General features: G+C 37.9%; 1 protein-coding gene across 3 annotated transcripts in view; it reads left to right on the top strand.

Moving 5' to 3' along the window:
- PDE1C (phosphodiesterase 1C) overlaps positions 1 to 21,987 on the top strand; it is a 291,783-nt gene that overhangs the window by 86,650 nt on the left and 183,146 nt on the right. The window lies entirely within an intron of this gene.

Raw genomic sequence — 21,987 nt, 5'->3', positions numbered from 1 at the left:
CAAAGAGTGTGTAGGCATTAGAATGTTCTTTGTACCCCAGTCTTTGAGTCTGTGTAACTAGGAGCACTTGGGAGATTTTTCTGTCATTGCTTAGCTCTGGGGCAGTTTGTACTGTGACTTAAAGACAGTGTGACAAGGACAGTTAAATCAAGAGGGGGATGGGTTTAGAATATTTAGTTGCTATTTTAGTATGGGTCAATATGACATGATCTGTAAAAGGAAATTTCTCCAAAGAATTGAAGTCTACACCAGCCACATTTTGTTCATTCTGAAGAGGTATGAAACAATGTGGATTTCCATTTTCTCAGGTGGTAGATTTTATATAAATGTTTTTTGGGTAGGGCTGTATATATATGAAACTGATTTGTGTGAATATGCCCCAAATTTATACAAATTTGTCAAATTCTAAATATTTTAAAAGTATCTTGTGAATTACTTTTTTATTTCACTTTTTTGTTTCCAACTATCGATTTTGAAATTTTCTTTAAACATAAAGTTAAACGATCAGTGTAATGAACACCCTTATGCCTCCCACCTAGATTCAACAATTGTCCAGAGCCTGGAGTTGGTTCTTGACTTCAATTAGGCAATTTTTGTATGTGTGTTATTCTCAGGCCCATTTCAAAGTCTGTTGGTTCTGGCTTGTGTTCAGAATTATCCAAACTAAGAAGGACCCATTGATTTCTGCCTATATGTATGGGAGGGAAAAAAAAAAAAAGAAACATGGAGCCATCTATATGTAGTATCTTCAAAGTCGGGAATTTGTTACAGCTCTTGGTTCCACTGAAGTATTACTATTTTCTGTGAATTTTATTTATCATTATCCTTTCATCTTCCTTTGTATAGGCTACTGGGAGTTGACTATTATGCCTCACTGAACACAGGGTTTTGACATTAAAATCCTGGTTTGTAACTTACCCTAACCTCTCCCAGGACAAAACAGTTAGATGAATGTTGTACTGAACTGTTTTTCATTCTTTTGAATTCATACTGATGCGCCCATTGGCAAAGAGAGAGACCTCTTTTGAATTCATACTGATGCGCCCTCTAGCAAAGAGGTTCCACGCAGGAACCTCGGCGTGACCTCTGTTGGAAGTGCCACTTTTCCAGGGCACCGTGCCTGAATGGCTGCCATGTCAGGGGTCAAGTTGAGAGCCATTTCCAGGGCTGCTTTAGTTCCTTGGAGGAGACACTTGACTTCCACATAACTCTGATTGGATATTTTCAAATAGAAAGAATAATATTCTGCTCTGTTCTTCAGGTGGAAAATTAGGCAAAACAGTGAATGAATTGTGTTGTACAGCTTAGAAGGGGGTTACGTAAGGCAATATAATAGGCTGTTTTTAAGACACTGACAAAAAATATGATGTATTTGAGAATGGTTGTTTGAGTAGAGCACCTAGAACAAGTCTCCAATGTGAAATGTGCTCAGAAAATGTTCTATTCTCATCTTCCAAGACATGAATTTCATCTGTAAGATTTGAAACTTTCTTTTTTTTCTGTTTCATTTTTAATTCTCAGATATAAAACTTTCTAAATTGCTTTGACATCACCAAAAGATAAAATATATGCAGCTAACACTTTCTCTGTTATCTCTTTTTTTATATATATGTGTATTGACACATACAACTATATATAGTAATGTGTGTGTGTCATCTACTCAAGCTAAGAAAGTAGGCATGACTATCTAGAAAAAGTGCTTGTAGGCAGATATAGTTTTAAAACTGAAGCAGCAATAAAATGTCATCACTTGAGGTAGTGGGGTAAACTGTAGATCATAGTTTGTAAAAATCTTTATTCTTGAGTAAAAGTATTACTGATCAAAATCCAGAGAGAAGACTTGCTTTATACTCATCATTATTGAAACATTTGAATATGAAGCACATTAATTTGAATTTTTGTCAGCAAAGAGTTTTATAGTTAAAGGATATGAAATGGACCAATTAAAGACAAGTGACATTATATTGTTAAAATTTACTTATAACCTTGTCTATCAAATCTCAATTATCCATAAATCCATAGGCATATAAATGCAGAAAAGCAGAACTTAAGATTTAACATTTTTTGCTATAATTTTTGTCCCCCTGTTTATATAGGTGATATTATAATGGCATCATTCTTGGCTATAGTTTGACATAACATAACTTATTATAACATTGAATTATTAGATATGTACAAGGTGGTGCATAGCTGCAAAAATGACTTAAAACTTGGTTACTTTTGACACTTAATGGCCTCATAGAGTAGAAGAAAAGACTTTATGACAGTATTAAGGATCAGTATGGTAGGTAGAATAATGCCCTTCTCCCAATTGTCCACATCCTAATCCTGAGATCTGTGAATGTATTACCCAACATGGTTAAGTTAAGGATCTGGGGATGGGACGATTATCTTGGATTATCCAGTGGGCTAAATGTAGTCACAAGTGTACTCATAAGAGGGAGACAGTGTCAGAGAGCAAGTGAGATTTGAAGATGCCACATGGCTGGCTGGCTTTAGAATGGAGGAAGGGGCCATAGGTCATGGAATACAGGCAGTGTCTGGAAGATGGAAGAGATGAGGAAATGGATTCTCCACTAGAGCCACCAGAAGAAGTATAACCCTGCTGATGTCTTGAGTTTAGGTCAGTGAAACCTGTGTTAGACTTCTGAACTCCAGAATTGCAAGATAAGCAATTTGTGTTATTTCAGGCCACTAAGTTTGTGGTAATTTGTTATAGCAGCAATAAGAAACTCATATAGTCAGGAAACAAGCTGGTCATAGGTACAAATATTTTTTGGCCAGTAAGGTGAAAACCTGCTCATGGCTCATTTCATAGAGTATCAATCCAAAGGTCTTATGAAATACAGAAAAAACTAATAATTTTGCTACCCAGGACTTGCCGAAGGCTTGGAATTCATCACCTAGGAGGTGTTAGGCAAATTCAAAGTACTTTTATCAAGACTAATCATCATAATTATATTAGTAGGTGGAAATTAAGCCAGAATTTAAATCATTCTGCACAGGATAAAGCTTTAATTTCCATACTTTTAAAAATCAAATATTATTTCTAAAAAATAATTACTTCCTGAAATCTTAATCCCTGATAATTAAGGACTCACTTTTTATCTGTGACTCACCTGAAACTTTGTGATGAAGTAGATCTGCCTAGCTTTGTGCTGGGGTACCAGGAGGATGCTAGATTGCATTTCTAGAAGCCAGCATCTGGCTGGCTGGAAAGCTCATCATCTGCAGAGGAGAGGAGAGCTGACAACTATGGGCTACTTCCTTCGTGAAATCTGAGCACACGTGAAAAAGGCTACTTTTTGTTAAAGGAGCTCTTTCCTGGAACATTTACTTAGGTCTCCATATCCCCATGGTGATTTATATGTTATTTCTCCACTACCATCTGGATGAGTACTTTGAGGTCTTATTATTTAAAAAGGGTCGGTACTACCTGTCACCTGTCAGGAAGATGGAGACCAACATCTGCTATAGTTGCTGACCTGTGGCAAAATAATTATATGGTACTTGGGTGTAGTCAGTTCTGTTGCTCGTATTTCTTCTTGGCTGATGTTTGGAGTAGTAAAATAATTCTTTGTATTTTTCTAGTAGCTTTCATATGGAGATTTCAAAGCAAAGCAGCACATATTTTGTACTCACTTTCACAAAACCTTAGCAGGAAGCTAATAAGCATGGAATTATCTTCTTAGTACATGTGGCGTATACGTGTATACTCTGGAGCCAGATTGCCTAGGTTTGAATTATGGCTCTGCTACTTACTGGCTGTGTGACCTTGAGCAAGTTACTTTACTTCTCTGTGTGCCTATTTGCCAAGAGGGGGATAAGGATAGTTTCTTTCTCAGATGATTATTTGAGGATTAGATAAATTAATATGTGAAAAGCACTTAGAGTAGTATCTAGCACTTCAAAAAAAAAATAATGACTATCTGCTTACTTGAATTGTTTAATCCCTACAACCTTCATATAATGAGTTAGGGACTATTTTTATTCCATTTGAGTGGTGGAAACCTGCGCACAGTAAGTGAAAGGAGCCAAGATATGCAACTTTGTTGCACTTCAGAGTGGTGCTCTTAACTGCCCATCTATGCTGCCTCTTCTACTTTATTTCCATAAATTACTCATGATAGGGAAGGCCCACCATTTCTGGAGTACTATTGTGATTGATGGATTAAGGATTCTAAGGCTGTGATTTATTAACGATATCTGCCATGACTCCTCAAGTCACGAAGGCGAATGATCAGCATATTCTCCTCTACAATATTAAATATCTTTAGCTGAAGATTTATTATTCCTACCCAATCATATAAGCAGATATGACTGGGTGTGTAGCATCATTTAGAGACGAGCACATATATTCCAAAAGCAATTTGGGGAATGAGATTTCACAATATGGAAATATGCCTAATCTTTCTGAATGCAGTGGAACCACTAAATGAAAATAAAGGAACAGTTTTGTTTAAGAAACCTCAGAGACATTGCCTCCTCTAGAAACCCATAGATGGATGATATTAGCGTGTCCCTTCAGGAGTAGGATCTCATTCATTTCTCCCAGTGCTTTCTGTTGAAAAAATGGAGTTTTAAGACTCAGTCTCAGTATCCCCAGCATCAGATTGTTGGTTAAGAAAACATTCCAGATTTCCTTCCTTTTTTAAGGCAGAACAATATTCCATTTTATGTACATACTACATTTTTTTAAATTGAAGTATAATTAACATGCAGTGTTATTAGTTTCAGGTGTACAATATAATGACTTAACAGTTCTATAAATGGAACTCAGTATTCCTCAAGATAAGTGTACTCTTAATCCCCTTTATTCTGTCCCTCTTTTACTCACCTTCCCTCTGGCAACCACCAGTTTGTTCTCTGTATTTGAGTGGTCTTTTGCTTATTTATTTGTCTCTTTTTCTTCCTTGTTCATTTGTTTTGCTTCTTAAATTCCACGTATGAGTGAAGAAGTGATATTTATCTTTCTCTAACTTACTTATTTCACTTATCATTATACCCTGTAGATCCATCCATGTTATTACAAATGGCAAGATCTCATTCTTTATTATGGCTGAGTATTATTCCATTATATGCACACACACACACACACACACACACACACACACACACACACTATCCATTATTCTTTATCCACATCTTCTTTATCCATTCCTTTATGGATGGATACTTGAGTCACCTCCATATCATGGCTGTTGTAAATAATGCTGTAATAAACAGAAGCATACATATCTTTTTAATTAGTGTTTTCATTTTCTTTGGGTAAATTCTCAGTAATAGAGCTACAGGATCATAAAATTCTATTTTTAATTTTTGGAGGAATCTCCATACTCTCTTTTACTGTGGCTGCACCAATTTGCATTCCCACCAATCACACACAAGGATCCTTTTTTTCTCCACATCCTTGCTAACACTTGTTGTTTCTTGTGTTTTTTAATTTAGGTATTCTGATAGGTATGAAGTGATATCTCATTGTGGTTTTGATTTACATTTCTCTGATGATGGGTGATGTTGAGCATCTTTTCATGTATCTGTGGGCCATCTGTATGTCTTCTTTTGTTTTTTTAAACAATAGTTTTAATGTTTTTTGTTTGTTTTGTTTTTGATTTCTTTCTTTTTTTTTTTTTTTTTTGAGAAAGAGAGAGACAGAACACAAGTGGGGGAGGGGCAGAGAGAGAGAGGGACACAGAATCCAAAGCAGGCTCCAGGCTCTGAGCTGTCAGCACAGAGCCCAACGTGGGGCTCAAACCCACAAATGGTGAGATCATGACCTGAGCCGAAGTCGGACACTTAACCCGCTGAGTCACCCAGGCGCCCTGTATGTCTTCTTTAGAAAAATGTCTATTCAGGTATTCTGTCCATTTTTAAATTGGATTATTTGTGTTTTTTTGGTTTTGAGTTGTATAAGTTCTTTATATATTTTAGATATTAACCCCTTATTGGATATGCCATTTGCAAATATCTTCTCCCAGTCAGTAGATTGCCTTTTTGCTTTGTTGATGTTGTCCTTCACCGTGCAAAAACTTTTTCATTTGGTGTCTTCCCAGTAGCTTAGTTTTACTTTTGTTTTTCTTGCTTAAGGAGACATGTCTAGAAAAATGTTGCTATGGCCAGTGTCAACGAAATTACTGTCAATGTTTTTGTCTAGGAGTTTTATGGTTTCAGGTCTCACATTTAAGTCTTTAGACTATTTTGAGTTTATTTTTATGTGTGGTGTAAGAAAGTGGTCTAGTTTCATTCTGTTGTATGTAGCTGTGCACTGTTCCCAACACCTTTTGTTGAAGAGACTGTCTTTTCTACGTTGTATATTTTTGCCTCCTTTGTGGTAGATTAATTGACCATATATGCATGGGTTTATTTTTGGGCTCTGTATTCTGTTCCATTTATCTATGTCTGTTTGTGTGCCAATCCTGTACTATTTGGATTACTACAGCTTTGTAGTATATCTTGAAATCTGGGATTGTGATAGCTCCAGCTTTATTCATCTTTCTCGAGATCACTATGGCTATTTGTATACCATATTTTCTTTATCTATTGATGGACACTTGGGTTGCTTCTACATCTTGGGTATTGTGAGTAGTGATGCCTTCAACATGGGAGTGCTTGTATCTCTTCAAGATCTAGATTTCAGTTCTTTTTGATATATACCTATAAGTGGGATTGCTAGAATACATGGTAGTCTAATTTTAAGTTTTTGAGGAACCGGCATCCTGTTTTCCCAAGTGGCTACACCTTTCTACATTTCCACCAACAATGTACAAGGTTTCCAATTTCAGCCATGCAAGATAAAAAATTCTAGAGACGGGCCATGCAACATTGTGGTTATGGTTAATGATAGTATACTGCACACTTGAAAGTTTGTTAAAAGCATAAATCTCATGTTTACATATAATATATACATATTAACAATGTAATGTAATACATAATTTAACCACAATAAAAACAAAGGAAAGAAAACACTCTGTTGTCCTGCATTCCAGTGCTGCATCTATAAGCTACTGAAAAGTCTTGGCAGGAGAATCCATTCTCTTTCTACCTCATCTGAAAGCTTTTAGCTCAGTCCTTCAGCCCCAGAGTCCAGGCCTCCTACTTTGTCTTGTTCTCTGGCAAAGCTGGGCTTCTTGCATTGATTTCAGAGTTAGAGGACCACCTCTGAGTAACCTGGCCTACTTAGTAAACACACATTTCTTCCATCCTGACCCACCTTCTGAAAAAGACCAATTTGGTCTGCCTTAATGTCTGCTTAATGCTTTCTAATTTGACACTAATCTTCTAAACATCTGTACTCAATTTGAGTCTTCTGAAATGTACATTCTCTAAGTATCCATCACTTAACGTTATAAATTCTTGAGGCTCAGATGACAGAATTGACTACCTCTCTGCCCAGCTTCCATATGTAGGAGATTTGACTTAGGAAGACTGTTTTTTTCACTGAGGTGTCCCTGCAGGGAGACTGCTGAAGTCCATGTTGAAAATCTGTCCAGATACCTTTTTCAGCAGAGGCAGGATAGAGCCCTCACACACCTGAGCCTTGCGGCAGTGAGGAAGCCAGCCAGGAAGAGAGGTGGAGTCGCGCATCCCTGAGGCAGGTTCTGCAAAGGTAGAGTGTTAACTTTAGGGTTAGCCTGGGTTTGAGCCCTGGTTCAGCAAATACCGGCTCTATAGTCTCAGGCAGTTTATGTAAGTTCTCTACATCTCAGTGTCTTTATCTCTAAAGTGGGGATAATGATATTTGTACCTCATTGAGCTCTAGGGAGAATTAAGGAAGAAGATGCCAGAAAAGATTTAACCGGGGGACTGGCTCATAATAAGCAGGCAATTTGGATACTTGTTATTAATCAGTATTGAGTCTTTATCACTATTATTATTCTAAGCTTATGTTAAATGGGTTATGCAGGGTTTATTCATTAATTTATTTTGTAGCTAGTGAGTAACTATTGTCTGCAACGCATTGGGCCCCAGTGGTTAATAAGACAGACAAGATCCTTTCTCTTAAGCATCTCTTAGGGAGCTCATATTTTAGTGTACAGACACAAATCAACACACACATCAAATAAAAGTAAAATCAGTTCGGGCTAAGTGTTAAAATGGGAACAGTGACATATGATAAGAGAGTAGCTGGGGTCAGATGTAGTTTTTACATAGTTGATGGAGAAAGAAAGAATAGGAAACAGAGACCCAGTTTATATTTTCAAACAGGAAGCATCATATTCTTTATCTTTTCCTTTTAACAAAGCCACAAGTTGCTATCTCTTCAGAGGATGTTTTAATTCAGATTAATTTTAAATGCCTTTAAAATTTGCTAAGGAAACGACGTTCCCTGCTACCTTTTATCCTTTTCTTTTTTCTATTCTTTTCTTTTCTTTTTTCTTTTCTTTTCTTTCTTTTTTTTTTTTTTTTTTTTATAGGTAATTTCACTTTTGAGCAGTCTGATTTGGCTCCCCTAGCAGTGCCTATGAGGGTGATATGTGCTGCTTCAAAATACATAGCTTTAAATAGTACACTCTGTAGATTACCCCTGTATATGCTGTATTGAAACAAAGCCCCATCAGTAAATTGCAATAGAAGGTGATTGTTACACGGAGATGACTACTGCACTTGGGGTCCATTTGCACCAGATTATTCTTTTTATTGTTATTATTACTTCCTATCTTCTCTGCTGTCTTGCTGCTGGACTTGCTGTTGGCCACTGGTGCAACACAGCGGGGATCTTTTGTTTTTTTAAATTTTTTAATGTTTATTTATTTTTTATTTTTGAGAGAGAGACAGAGCACAAGCAGGGGAGGGGCAGAGAGAGGGGGAGACACAGAATCCGAAGCAGGCTCCAAGCTCTGAGCTGTCAGCACAGAGCCTGATGCAGGGCTTGAACTCACAACCCATGAGGTCATGACCTGAGGTGAAGTCGGCTGCTTAACCAACTGAGCCACCCAGGAACACAGCGGGGATCTTAAGGAACATTGCAGCCTTCACTTTTTTTCTAGGGTAGGTGCCAATCACCATTCAGTTCCATACTCAGATACCCTGGGTGGCTTTCTGGGTCTTTTGGGCCCATTCTGGACCCATTTCTTTTCAAACATTTGACGTAGATGTTATAAATTTACAGTTAGGATGATCAGCTAACTGGTCCCTTCCCCCAAAGAGGTTTAATAATTTAATTTGATAGATGTTTTCAAAGATTTACTCTGACTGATGAAGTGAGGCCAGTTAGGAGGCTACCAGAATTGTCCATATTTAGGACTGCAGTGGCATGGGCCAGATTGGTGGCAGTGAAGTAAGTACACAGATTTAACATGCATTTCGCAGATGTATTTCCGTGCTTGCTGATAGTCTGGTTAAGGCTACAGGGAAAAAGTACTGGTTAAGATGACTTAACTAATATTGAATACTTAATGGAAATTCTGTGTCTGCTAAGAGATGTTTACTTAGATCATTTCCTATACTTGTGAACTTAATTATCACTGATCTTGAATCTTTTGTTCACTTTCTGAAATTAAAGGCCCAGTAGCATTTCACATGTGCTCCTTTGTAGCATACATTCCATCCACAGAGCACAGGTTACCATCTTCTAGACTGCTTCTTTCATTATTTCATACATCATTTGTTCAGCAAATGCTTGAATGGTTGTTGAATGGTTAAGTTTCTCTTCCTACACTGGATTGCAAACACAGATCCCCATAATAATTCTTCCATTGAGGGAGGATGCAGTTATGTATTACTTAATTTCCCAGGTTTTAGGCTAATCCTTTATGTGCTAAAATGTTAATATTCCTTTGTAGGAAACTTGACTGTAGTCCATAGATACTTCCCTGCCTTCTTATGCAACGTTCTAAGCAGAAGTTAGCATTTTCTTGATATCTCATGGCCTGAAACAAACATCATTTATTGGAATAATCTCTACAGACATGTTTTAAAAGCAGATGGAGATGCTATGGGACATGAGACTGAATGTTCATCAGTCTCAGTTGTGATGCTTTTTTGGTTGAACTTAGGTCTTTGGCTCCAAAGCTTATGTTCTTTCTTTTTATATATGGCTGTTTTATATGTGAGTGAGTGTGTGTGTGTGTGTGTGTGTGTGTGTGTGTGTGTGTGTGTGTGTGAATACATTCTTTTCATTGCTGCTAACATAGTTCTTTGGCTTGTGTACAGCAATCTTTATTCTTTTGGCTCCTTTTCACAGTGGATCACTGTCTTGTTAGCCTCAATGTATCTGCCCATTATCTTTATAGGTCTGAGAAGGAAAGGATTGGTGCTAACCAACATTTTGATAGAATTGCAGATGTCTTTGTCACCTGAAAGGAAAAAAAAATATTTATAGACATTGAACTACTGGGTGTCTTGGGGTTACACAAGAAGAAATGGCCAATTCTACCAAAAGGGTCAAGAAAGCTTCCTAGAATAGGAATTTGGTTGAGTTGTGTCTTTGACACCATTTGGTGTTTTTCAGGCAGCTGCAGTGAAGAAGACTGGAAGGCAGAAGGCAGAAGGCAAATGAGCAAAGTAAGCAGATACATGGGGGTGTAAAACCACCTCAGATTTGCTGGAAACTGTAGGTTGTGCAGTAGACAGAAGTGAGGTTGTGGGTCACAGGGCTAGGGAACTTGGGGTGAAAAAGATAAGAGGTGAGATAAGCAGGAGCCTTATCAAGGAATGCTTTCAGGAAATTGGGCTTTATTCCAAGGGCAGTGAGAAGATTTTTTGCAAAACAGATTTATTGAGGTGTAATTTACATATCATAAAATTCATCTAAGTGTACAATTTGGTCATTTTTAGTTAATTTATAGAGCTGTGCTTACCATCACCACAACAGTTTTAGAAATCACCCCCTTTCATGCCCATATACAGTCAGTTCTCACACTGCAGATTTATGAAGGCATTAGTTTGGCATTTAATTCAAGAATTCCAGGAGCAAGGTGGGAATTTGAGGGGGATAAGCCCAGAGGCTGGATCTCTCTCCTTCCCTTTCTTTCTCCCTTTTATCCATCAAGCTTGCATTTATTGAACACTTAGTATGTTCCAGTATATCCTAATGGCCCCCTCCAGTTCCAAGGTAAATGTCACTTATAAACAGTGCTGTTGCCTGCAGAGAGCATTAGTGTAGTTAAGTGTAACAAAAACACTTTAGTTTCCTTTTGGTTTACAGGAAACCACATTTCTGAAAATGGTTACATATTAGAACAAAAAGATAATGTTAGCCTGGAACTCCTATAAAAGACAGTTTTATCTTGAGACCTATACTATTTTCAAATTTGCAAAAGATTTTCATTGCTTGGTGTGCCTGTATTTGTTTAGCTGTCTAATTTCTTTGTGTATGTGTTTTCTGTTTTAATTAATAGAATTGTGAAGAGATCTGCTCTCCATATTTTAGAGTGTATATGTCTTAATAAAAATCATTGAGCACACTGGTATGATTTAAAAGATAACACGTCTTTTACTGTATGAGTCTGGCTGAAAAAATACTGTTTTCACCAACTACAGCTTCAGGTTAGACTCAGTTCTGAACAATGAAAGTTATTAATATTTGGGCCTATGTAAGCCATGATGTCCAGCCCTAATATATAATTATTATTATATTTATATATATTTTAAACATTTAAAGAAAATGTTTAAAACAGATACCTGGAATAAAGTTCTGCATTATTTCTTGTCTCATTGTCTAGTTTTTAAAGACCTTGTACTTTTTGGTTATTGATTATACTACTAATTCTGTGCACATTGATAAAGAATACAAACTCTCAAACTGCCTGACTTTGAATCCTCAGCTCTGCCATTCCCTAGCTTTGTGACCCTGGGCAAGTTGATGAGGATAATAATACTTACCTAATAGGATTGTTCTGATAATTGAATGAGTTAGTATTTGTCAAAGGGCTCATGAGTACATGATACATTGTAAATGCTACATTGTATTACATTTATATCAATATCTATCTATATCTATATACCCCTTTGGCAGAAATTTATTTGCATTTTCAGTATGCAAAGACTTCTTGGTGTATACTGTCAACAAACTTTGACTTTCTAGATGTTAATCCTATTATGTCTTTTTGTCATTAGTTTTCAGAAGTTTAATTATGCTGTGTCTTAGTGTGGACTTCTTTGAATTTTTCCTGTTTGGTATTCTCTTGGTTTCTTGAATCTGTAGGTTCGTCTTTCATCAGATTTGGGGAGTGTTCAGTAATTATTTGTTTGAATATGCTTTCAGGCCCTATCTCTTCTTCTTCTGGAACTCTAATGATATGACTATTAGATGTTTTGCTGTTGTCTCACCAATGTCTCTTTCTATTTTTCTGTCTTCAAGGTCACCTATTTTTTCTCTGTCTTATTAATTATGCTATTGAGCACATCCAATGAGTTTTTAAACTTCAGTTATTTCAGGGGTGCCTGGGTGGCTCAGTAGGTTGGGCGTCCGACTTCGGCTCAGGTCATGATCTCGCGGTCCGTGAGTTTGAGCCTCGCGTTGGGCTCTGTGCTGACAGCTCAGAGCCTGGAGCCTGTTTCAGATTCTGTGTCTCCCTCTCTCTCTGCCCCTCCCTGTTCATGCTCTGTCTCTCTCTGTCTCAAAAATAAATAAACGTTAAAAAAAAAATAAAAAACAAAACTTCAGTTATTTCATTTTAAGTTCTGTAATTTCCACTGGGTTCTTTAATATCTTTTATTTTTGTGTGTGTCAGATTTTCTATTTTTTTACTTGTTTCAAAAGCATTTGTAATCTCTTTATTAAATTAAAAACTGAAGCATTTCTATGATGCCTGCTTTAAAATCCTTATCAGAATTCAAACATCAGATTCATCTCACTGTTGTCCTGGATTGATTGTCTTTTCTCATTCAAGTTGTGATTTTCCTGATTCTTGGTATGGTCTGTGGTTTTTAAAATTGTATCCTGGACATGTGGATATTATGTTAGGAGATTCTGGATTCTATTGCAGCAGGCAGTTGCTTTGTATAGACTTAGGATTGAATTGGTCTTCTTTTGCACATGACACTAAGAATAAGAATTATTCAAATACCTTACATGTTTGTAGCACTTTCCTGATACTGTCATTTCATTTGGTCCCCAAAACAGGTTTGTGAAGTAGCAAAACCTGGAACTGTGTACCATGTCTCTCCTCCACCCCATCATAGAGGATGACTCAAGACCCAGAAAGGGGAAGGGACTTTTGTTTAATCACACAGCCTGCAGAAGCAGGCAGCAGGGCTGGGGACTGAGCTAGGATTTTGACTGTAATCTGGTTCTGGCCCAGTGGGTTCATTTGGAGTGCCCCCTTCTTCATTTCCATAGTTCTGTAGTATAGGAGCTTTTTGAATTGGAAGATCTGAGGGTGTGTTAGTCTGCTCAGGCTGCCATAAAAAAATACCACACAGACTGGGTGGCTCATATACAGAAAGTTATTTTCTCACAGATATGGAGTCTAGAAGTTCAAGATCAAGGTGCCAGCAGTGCTGGTTTCCTGAGGCCTCTCTCCTTGGCTTGTGGATGGCTACCCTCTTGTTGTTTCTTTTCCTTGTCTTCCCTCTGTGCTCATGGCCCTGGTGTTTCTCTGTATATTCTAATCTCCTTATAAGGACACAAGTAAATTTGGATTAGGGCCCATGTTAACTGCCTTGTTTTAACTTAATCACCTCTTTAAAGAGCTTATCTCCCCCGAACAGTCACATTCTGAGGTACTGGAGGTTTAGATTTCAACATATGAATTTTGAAGGGACACAATCCAGCCCATGATGGGGGCAGGGGGCAAGGAGGCACACCTTGACAAATTTGAATCTACTAGACACCATTGTGCTCATCAGTGAACAGGTGCTGTGCAGAAAGAACTGGTAGGAGGGAATATTGGATTTAAAAGTTTTGTTACTTTCTAATTCCTCCTTTTGCCATGAAATGATTCAACCTAGCTTCAGTTTGGTCTTGCTCGTCCTCTGTTCTTTCTTCCCTACCCCTTTTCCGGTCTAGGGAGCCAGAAGCTCATTGTATGGTTGATTAGCTCTGTACCTTTTTCTAGTGAACAAAAAGGTCAGTGACCTCTGTGGGCCTGAATATCTCTTAGCTTTGGAAAGGTAGGGGCTGAATGAACTCCATTCACTATACTTTTATTCCAAATGGAAACAATTCCATGATTTTATTAACATCTCTATGCTAAATTTTTGGTTTTTATCCTTGTGTTTTGGCTTGGTACTATTGCTTAACTTTATCTGCTGTTCTTTCTAAAATGTAAATGACTTCTGTGGAAAAAGTTGACAAATGCATTTTAAATCACTAATACGGCACTCAGATAAAGATATAGCATTTGTTAAATTGCTCCTACTGACAATAGTGAGCATTTATTGAGCAATAATGACTCTATATGCCAGGTATGGTTCCTCTGTGGTGGTTGATTGCAATGGGTCAGACATGGATAATGCAAAGGTAGACAGGAAGGGGAGCTCCGTGAAGACAGGGTGGAGTCTCATGGTGTGCCTTTTTGAATAAGTCAATAGAAAACTGATGTTGCAGCTGGATAAGAGCAAAGCAGGACCCAAGCTTGTTGCTGTGGTTGAGGCAACAGGGATACTAAGTGGAGCCATAGGCTGGGTTCTCCATGTGTATGCAAAATCAGGTAGGGTCTGATGGGTGCAGGATGCTCATGACATTTGGCATGGAACAATGAGGGAGGGTTACTAATTAGATGGCAAAATGAACTATTTTGGGGCATCCAGGTGGACTAATTCATTCATTCATCCATTCATTTACTCACTTACCCATTTATCAAGTATTTATTTTTTGCCCATGTTCTAGGCAATAACCTAAGAGCTAAGTAGGGGTTGGCAACAGGGAAGCTAAGTATAAATATAGAGCCTTGTGACAAGAGGGATAACTAGGCCTGGATGTATACAGTGTCATGCAAAGTGGAACAGATGCCAAGGAAGCATACCTGAGGCTGCCTCTTTTTTCCTGGATTCACTGGACTCCAAAATATTCTTATGGCACTTCTCTCTAATAGGAAGAACTTTCATAAGCTGTCACTTAATCCTCAGTGAAATGGCCTAGCATCTGGGGCAAGACCCAGCAGTAGTGTGGCGGTGTGGTGCAGTGTACAGGACAGGAAACGGGTAAAAATTCTGTATCCAGCTGACACTGCAGCTGGGAGTTGAGATTGGCAGAATATAATTCTTGAAAGTGGCGAGTCGCCAGGTTCTCAGAGCTTATACTCTGTGCTTGCCTTGCCAGTTTGGAGCTTGTTGATAACCAACAATTGTCAAGACTACCGTTTTATTGCTCCATTCCAAAATGGGAAATTCGCAATGATTCACTAATAATGTGGGGTCACTTATAAAATTGCTTCAAATCATCAAAACTGATTACAGTCATGTGAAACACTGTGGCACATTACTTTAAACATTTCATCTAAAGCGCCGAAGCTTCACACAGCAAATTGTGCACCAAAACAAAAGCTATAAAAAGATCCGCAGAAACAGCAAAAGGGAAACACTGAAGCAAACACAAATTTGAATCTTTGAAAACATACAGTACGCCTCTTTTGGGTATTGCATCCAATATCCCTTGAGCTTGGAGGGTACAAATAAATGCCCATATAATTACTCTTTAACTGAGTAATTACATGCTTATTCATGCCCCGTGGATTGATTAGCAATTACACTTGGAATTGCTAGGGAAAAAAATGAGACCTGCTAAAGTGGCTTCTGTCAAGTCCTAAGTGAACATGGTTGAAATGATGGTTTGTAAAATGGCTCTGGTGGTATTTTGATAATGGTGGTTTCCAGAGTTTGAGGTTTGTAATAAACATTTTCAGAAGGACTGAGAAAAACTGTGCTGGCAACAGTTTGGGCATATTTCTCTAAGTTTCTGTGAAGAATGTTGGTCTTCTTTTTCTCAGAATAAAGCTAGACTGACATTTCTCAGAAGCAAGTTGAATTGTAGTTGGTATTATGTTCAGGATTGGGTTTGGACCAACCTGTGTAATTAGGGTGGAGCTTTTGATGAGATAGAGAACATTTTTAATTATTGTCAAAATAAGCACCAAATGTATTTTTTGGTAATTGCCAGATATACATTAGCAATGCTCCTCTTCCTTCTAAGAATGGCTACTTAATAATATTTGCTGGTAAACTTCTGCTTTAGTTTAAATTACCATTGGCAAGTGAGTGCTGTGTAAAGCACTGGCAATGGATCATAGTGGTGGCTGCTCCCTCATTTACTAATATATGATTTCTGAGTTTGGATATCAGTTAGGGTTTGGCAGGGAGCAGACTCCAACTCAGATGGTTCAAAAGATTTTAATGGAGGAACTACTTACCAATATGGGCCCAGGAGTAAGGGGATCACCTATGGGTGTTTTGGTACCCAGAGACTAGTAACAGTGGGAAGTTATTATTCCCTTTAGTTCTGAAGGCACAAGGGGAGGAATCAGCATCGCAGGAAGCCAGTAAGAACAGGAACTATGGAAGAAGGGTCTCTTAACAGGAGCTGGAGTCGTGGAGGGACACCATCATTACCAGAAAATGTAACTCAGAGGAAGAAGAGAGTGGAAATACCTGAACTTCTCTCCTTCTGACCTCTGACCTCTTGTTAGTGCTCCCATTGGTCTTATCCAACCAGAAGCCTACCAGTGAGGGAACTCTGGTAATGCATCTTTGGGAGGCAGTCTTGGGTCATAAAGCAGGGCAGAGAAGGCAGGAGCATAGTCCAGAATTAATGGGGAAATAAACAGAAGAATTAGTCTTCAGAACCAATCTTAATAATCATGGCTGCTATTTATTACTAATAATAGCTTCCGCCTATTGGGTTCTTGCTATATGACAAGCACTGTGTTAAGTGCTCTAAAAACCTAATCCTCATAGTGCTCTATATACATAATTCTCACAGGGACTTTGAGGTTTGGAATAGTTATAACTGAGGCACATATACACAGGCTTGGGAATGCAAAGTGGGGTTCAAACACCAGCTCTGTGCTTGCAAAAAAAGAGTTTTCTCCCCATTTATTGATGAGGAAACTGAGTCTCAGAGTGATCAAATAGCTCACTCAAGATCATACAGCTGGTTGCTGGTGGGAATGCAAACTAGTGCAGCTGCTCTGGAAAACAGTATGGAGGTTCCTCAAAAAATTAAAAATAGAACTACCCTGCAGCCCAGCAATTGCACTACTAGGTATTTATCCAAGGGACACAGGTGTGCTGTTTCGAAGGGACACATACACCCCAATGTTTGTAGCAGCACTATCGACAATAGGCGAAGTATGGAAAGAGCCCAAATGTCCATCGATGGATGAATGGATAAAGAAGATGTGGTATATATGTACAATGGAGTATTAGTTGGCAGTCAAAAAGAATGAAATCTTGCCATTCGCATCTACATGGAGGGAACTGGAGGGTATTATATTAAGTGAAATTAGTCAGTCAAAGACAAATATATGACTTCACCCATATGAGGACTTTAGGATACAAAACAGATGAACATAAGGGAAGGGAAGCAAAAATAATAAAAAACAGGGAGGGGGACAAAACATCAGAGACTTCTAAATATGGAGAACAAACAGAGGGTTACTGGAGGGGGTGTGGGCGGGGGATGGGCTAAATGGGTAAGGGGCATTAAGGAAGCTACTCCTGAAATCATTGTTGCACTAAATCCTAACTAATTTGGATGTAAATTAAAAAATAAATTAAATAAGAATTAAAAAAAAAAAAAAAGATCATACAGCTGGTAAGCAATGGAGCTGGTATTTGAACCCTTCCCTTAAGTATCCAAGCCTGTGTGTATAAACCCCAGTTATGCTGTAACTACACTAAGCCTCAGTTTTCAAGTTGTAAAATAGAGGTGATATACCTACTTGCAAAGGTCATTTTGAGGAGGGGGACCCTGTAACGTTGTGAGCACAGTCCCAGGCATATAGGAAATGCTGAATACTGACTCATTCCCTTCCCATCCTCCCACCCCCCTTAGGCATCTTCTTTCTAGATAAAAATGGGCAAAAAGAAAGTGTGGTCTGCAGCACCATGTGTCTAGGATGCCTATTTTCCCAGTGGAGGTAGAGTGCTTTAAACAGTCTTTCCCTCTTCTTCCTTCAAGGATTCTAATCAAGACATCGGTTGAGATCTAGTGATGTGACTAAATAGAAGTGACTAAATAGAAATCCAATGCAGGGAGCAAAGTACTTAATAAATGTCAGTGAAAATAGATAGCTTTACAAGTTGTTTACTCAACAATGCAATTTTCATTTCTTAGGAAGGGTGAAACTACAATAAATTCTTAGCCAAAGAAAAGAGATTTGTGTCTAAAACAATTGAATAAATTAAGACTCAGGGAAGAAGGCAGCCCTATGCTTTTTGACTAACCCACATCTTAGCAACATGATTCAACAATGAGAAGCAATTTCATGGATTTGTTGTCCCCTTCTTCCTTATCCCCAGGATTTTTCAGCAGGATTATTATTGATTTCACTGTTTGAGGAGCTACAGTGAAAGAATTTAGTGGCTATTTGGAGCTCACCATAAAGATGTTATTCTCTATATTTATACTGACTTTTTATTTGCCAACTGCCCACTGACTCAATGATAATATAAGCTTTTTTATTTTGGTGGGATTTCTTTTACCATCTCAGCTTTCTAGACACTTTCTTAACACCTAGCACAGGTGAAGTCATGATACACAATTTAGTATTTACTATCTGTATAGGTGCTAACAGATTTTCATACATGAACTTTCAATCTTCCACCCATTTTGTTAACTCTTATGTCAAGGTCAGTGGTTATAGAATTATTTTATAACGCCCTACTGTGTAATTCACCACCAGAACAAGTCAATAAATAGGTGCTCATTGATTACCCTATCAGCACTTAAGTTCTGTCTTTTGCAAGGAAAACAATTCAAATTAACTTCTAGTTACCACCCCCTTCCATTTCCCTATGTTTAAAAAAATTTTTTTTTAATGTTTGTTTGTTTTTGAGAGGGAGACACAGAATCTGAAGCAGACTCCAGGCTCTGAGCTGTCAGTACAGAGCCTGGTGCAGGGCTTGAATCCACTAGCGGTGAGATCATGACCTGAGCTGAAGTCAGACGCTTAACTGACTGAGCCACCTGGGCATCCCTATTTCCCCATGGTTTTTAATCCTTATTAGAAAATATATTTTGTTTTTTTTCTCAAATATGACAGATTACTCTCAAAATTACAGGGAATCCTGAATAAATATGCAAACAATAATATAATTGGGAGAAAAGAATCCCAGTCATAACTGCATCGAAACTAAACAATAAACTCAACAGAGTATGGGCAGAGCCTATATGAAGAACACTATAGTTCTTTACTGCCTGAAACTCTTAATAATTTGGGAAATATTCATGTTTCTGAATGGGAAGACTGCGGATTTTAATATGGAAATTATTTCATTGCTAAATAAATGCATCTATGCATAACAAATAAACAAATATATGCTGAACAATATAACCTACTGATTCAGCATGGCATTTGGTCTTAAATATCGATAAAAAAAATTGGTTTAACACTTTTTTCTTACCTTTTTTTAAAAACAAGTTTTAACGGTGAGATTAAATAAGGTAATATGTATAAAGTGCTTATTTGGGTGTCTAGCATGTAGTAATTGATCAATAAATATAGGCAGTTATTCTTATTACTCAGTTTTCATTCTTACTTATATACCTAAATGGTTAATAATGTTTATCTCTATGGTGAGCATCTGGCTTGTTTTTTCTTATTCGTATTTTCTAATTTTTCTAATGCATTGCTTTTGTAGTAAGAAGTTAACAGAAGTTGCTTTTAATAAGAAGGAAAAAGGAGAACCCAAAGACACCGAAAGCAATATATTCTTTAAAGGGGGCAAACTTAATGGTGGAATTGACCTGGCTAAGGGCGCTGGTCACAGGGCAGTTGGACCTGTCTTTTCAGAAGACCTTGGATGAGCTCATGCTCAACTTGTGGCCTGTCTTCATTCTTATGTTATTCCTGCTGACCTTGTATGTACCCAGCTCCTGACTTTATGTGTGGGTCTTAACTGGAGTGAAGATGGAGAGGTGTTAGATGGTACACGGATGTGTCAGTGCTGAATCATTTAGCTAAGACCAATCCTAGGGCGAAACTTTGCAGTTCTGGAACTCTCACGTTGGTTTGCTGGCCTCCCATTTGTAGCCACCTTCTCCTATAGGGCCCATCAAAATTAACTGTGTTATCTCTTCTTTCTTTTGTCTCCTGCTGAAGCCTTTTCTCTATTCTCTGACCAGAGGATTTTAAGGCCCCATTATTTTAGTTCTAATTTTGTGCCTCCTCCATCCTTCTCTGACCCCTTCCAGTCTAGCCCCACTCCCTCTGTAGCCCGTATGGAATACAGTTGAAGCAGAAGTGAGTCATTTCTCTCTGAGTGGAAAATGTGGCCCATAAGCCTATCCATCGCAGGATTTATTTTCTGTTTCCACAAAACTGCCACAAACTGGAAATCTTGGGTTTTCAACTATTACAAATAGCACCAAAGGACTCAGTTTTTTTGTGCAGCCTCTTGGGGGTTGTTGGCACTTACCAGCTAAGGTGCACTGGCTTTGAAAGATGGTTGCACTTAGGTGTTTACAAGGTAAGGAGATTGTAGGAGTATGACACTTTTGAAATATGATCTAGGCTCCTCTAGTTAGAATTGGTTTGCTTTCAGTAAAAGGCCCAAGAGGTCGGTAGGAACAAAGTGCCTCTTTATTTTGTGCTGTTTTGTTCAAAAGGTGTTGGAAAGCTTTTGAACATTTAGAAGGCAGCATTTGATTTCTAATTATGAAGCTCCAGGCATGATAGAAAGATAGTATATCAAGAATTTTCTTTTGACATTTACGTTAGATTTTTACAGGGATTGCTGGCTATAAGTTTTGTCTCTGAGTCTTGAAATTTGAACTGTCTCTGGATTAAGGATCATCTCAGCAACCTGAGGCAGGATTTGGTTTTACAAATATCCACTTTCTTTTATGCCCATATTCATTAACTCCTTTTGTTGAGAAGAGCAAGAGGAAATACACTGATTTCTGGAGATATTTTTATTGGTGTTGGTTTATGCTTGAGTTTGGGTGAAATGATATATGTATGTTAAGGTTATATATTGAGAGATCCTATTGAGAGAAAGAAAGAAGCAATCCAGAATTTGCAGCATTTGCAATATTTTGATCAATAGTACCTGGTAAGATTCTGGAAAATGATGTAGGCACTCCCATATTAAAAATTTTTTTTTGATGTTTATTTATTTTTGAGAAAGAGAGACAGAGTGTGAGCTGGGGAGGGGCAGAGAGAGAGGGAGACACAGAATCTGAAGTAGGCTCCAGGCTCTGAGCTGTCAGCACAGAGCCCGATGTGGGGCTTGAACTCACAAACCACGAGATCATGACCTGGCCGAAGTTGGATACTTAAGTGACTGAGCCATTCAGACACCCCAGGCACTCCCATATTTTAATTTGACATGTAGATTTTATTTCATTTACTTTTTATTTTGAAATACAGACTCATGGAGAATTTAAAGAGTAGTACAAAGAACACTTAGATACCTTTCACCAAATTCACTGTTAATATTGTTGACATTTTGCCAGTTTTGCTTCTTTATTCATTATCTATCTATCTATTGCCTATCTATCTATCTATCTATCTATCTAGTTTTTCCTTTGATCCATTTGAGGTTAAGTACTCTCTTATTCTTACATACTTCAGTGGATATTTCCAAAGAACAATGACATTTCCAACATAATCACGGTACAGTTACCCAAGTCAAGAAGTTTAATTGATAAAATGCTATGATCTCACTTACAGTTTTGTATTCAAATTTTACTGCTTGTCTTTATGCATAGCATTTACACCGAGTCCAGGATCACCTATTGTGGGAATCTAAAATAGTAACTCCATCTTTCTTTGCTTTCATGACCTTGACATTTTGAAGAGTCAAGACTAGTTATTTTGTAGAATATCCCTTAGTTTGGGTTTGTCAGGAATTTCCCCATGATTAGATTCAGGTAATCCATCT

Source organism: Panthera leo, chromosome A2, assembly GCF_018350215.1.
Source record: "Panthera leo isolate Ple1 chromosome A2, P.leo_Ple1_pat1.1, whole genome shotgun sequence".
Lineage (NCBI taxonomy): Eukaryota > Metazoa > Chordata > Mammalia > Carnivora > Felidae > Panthera > Panthera leo.
This window is presented reverse-complemented; position numbering and strand designations above follow the sequence as displayed.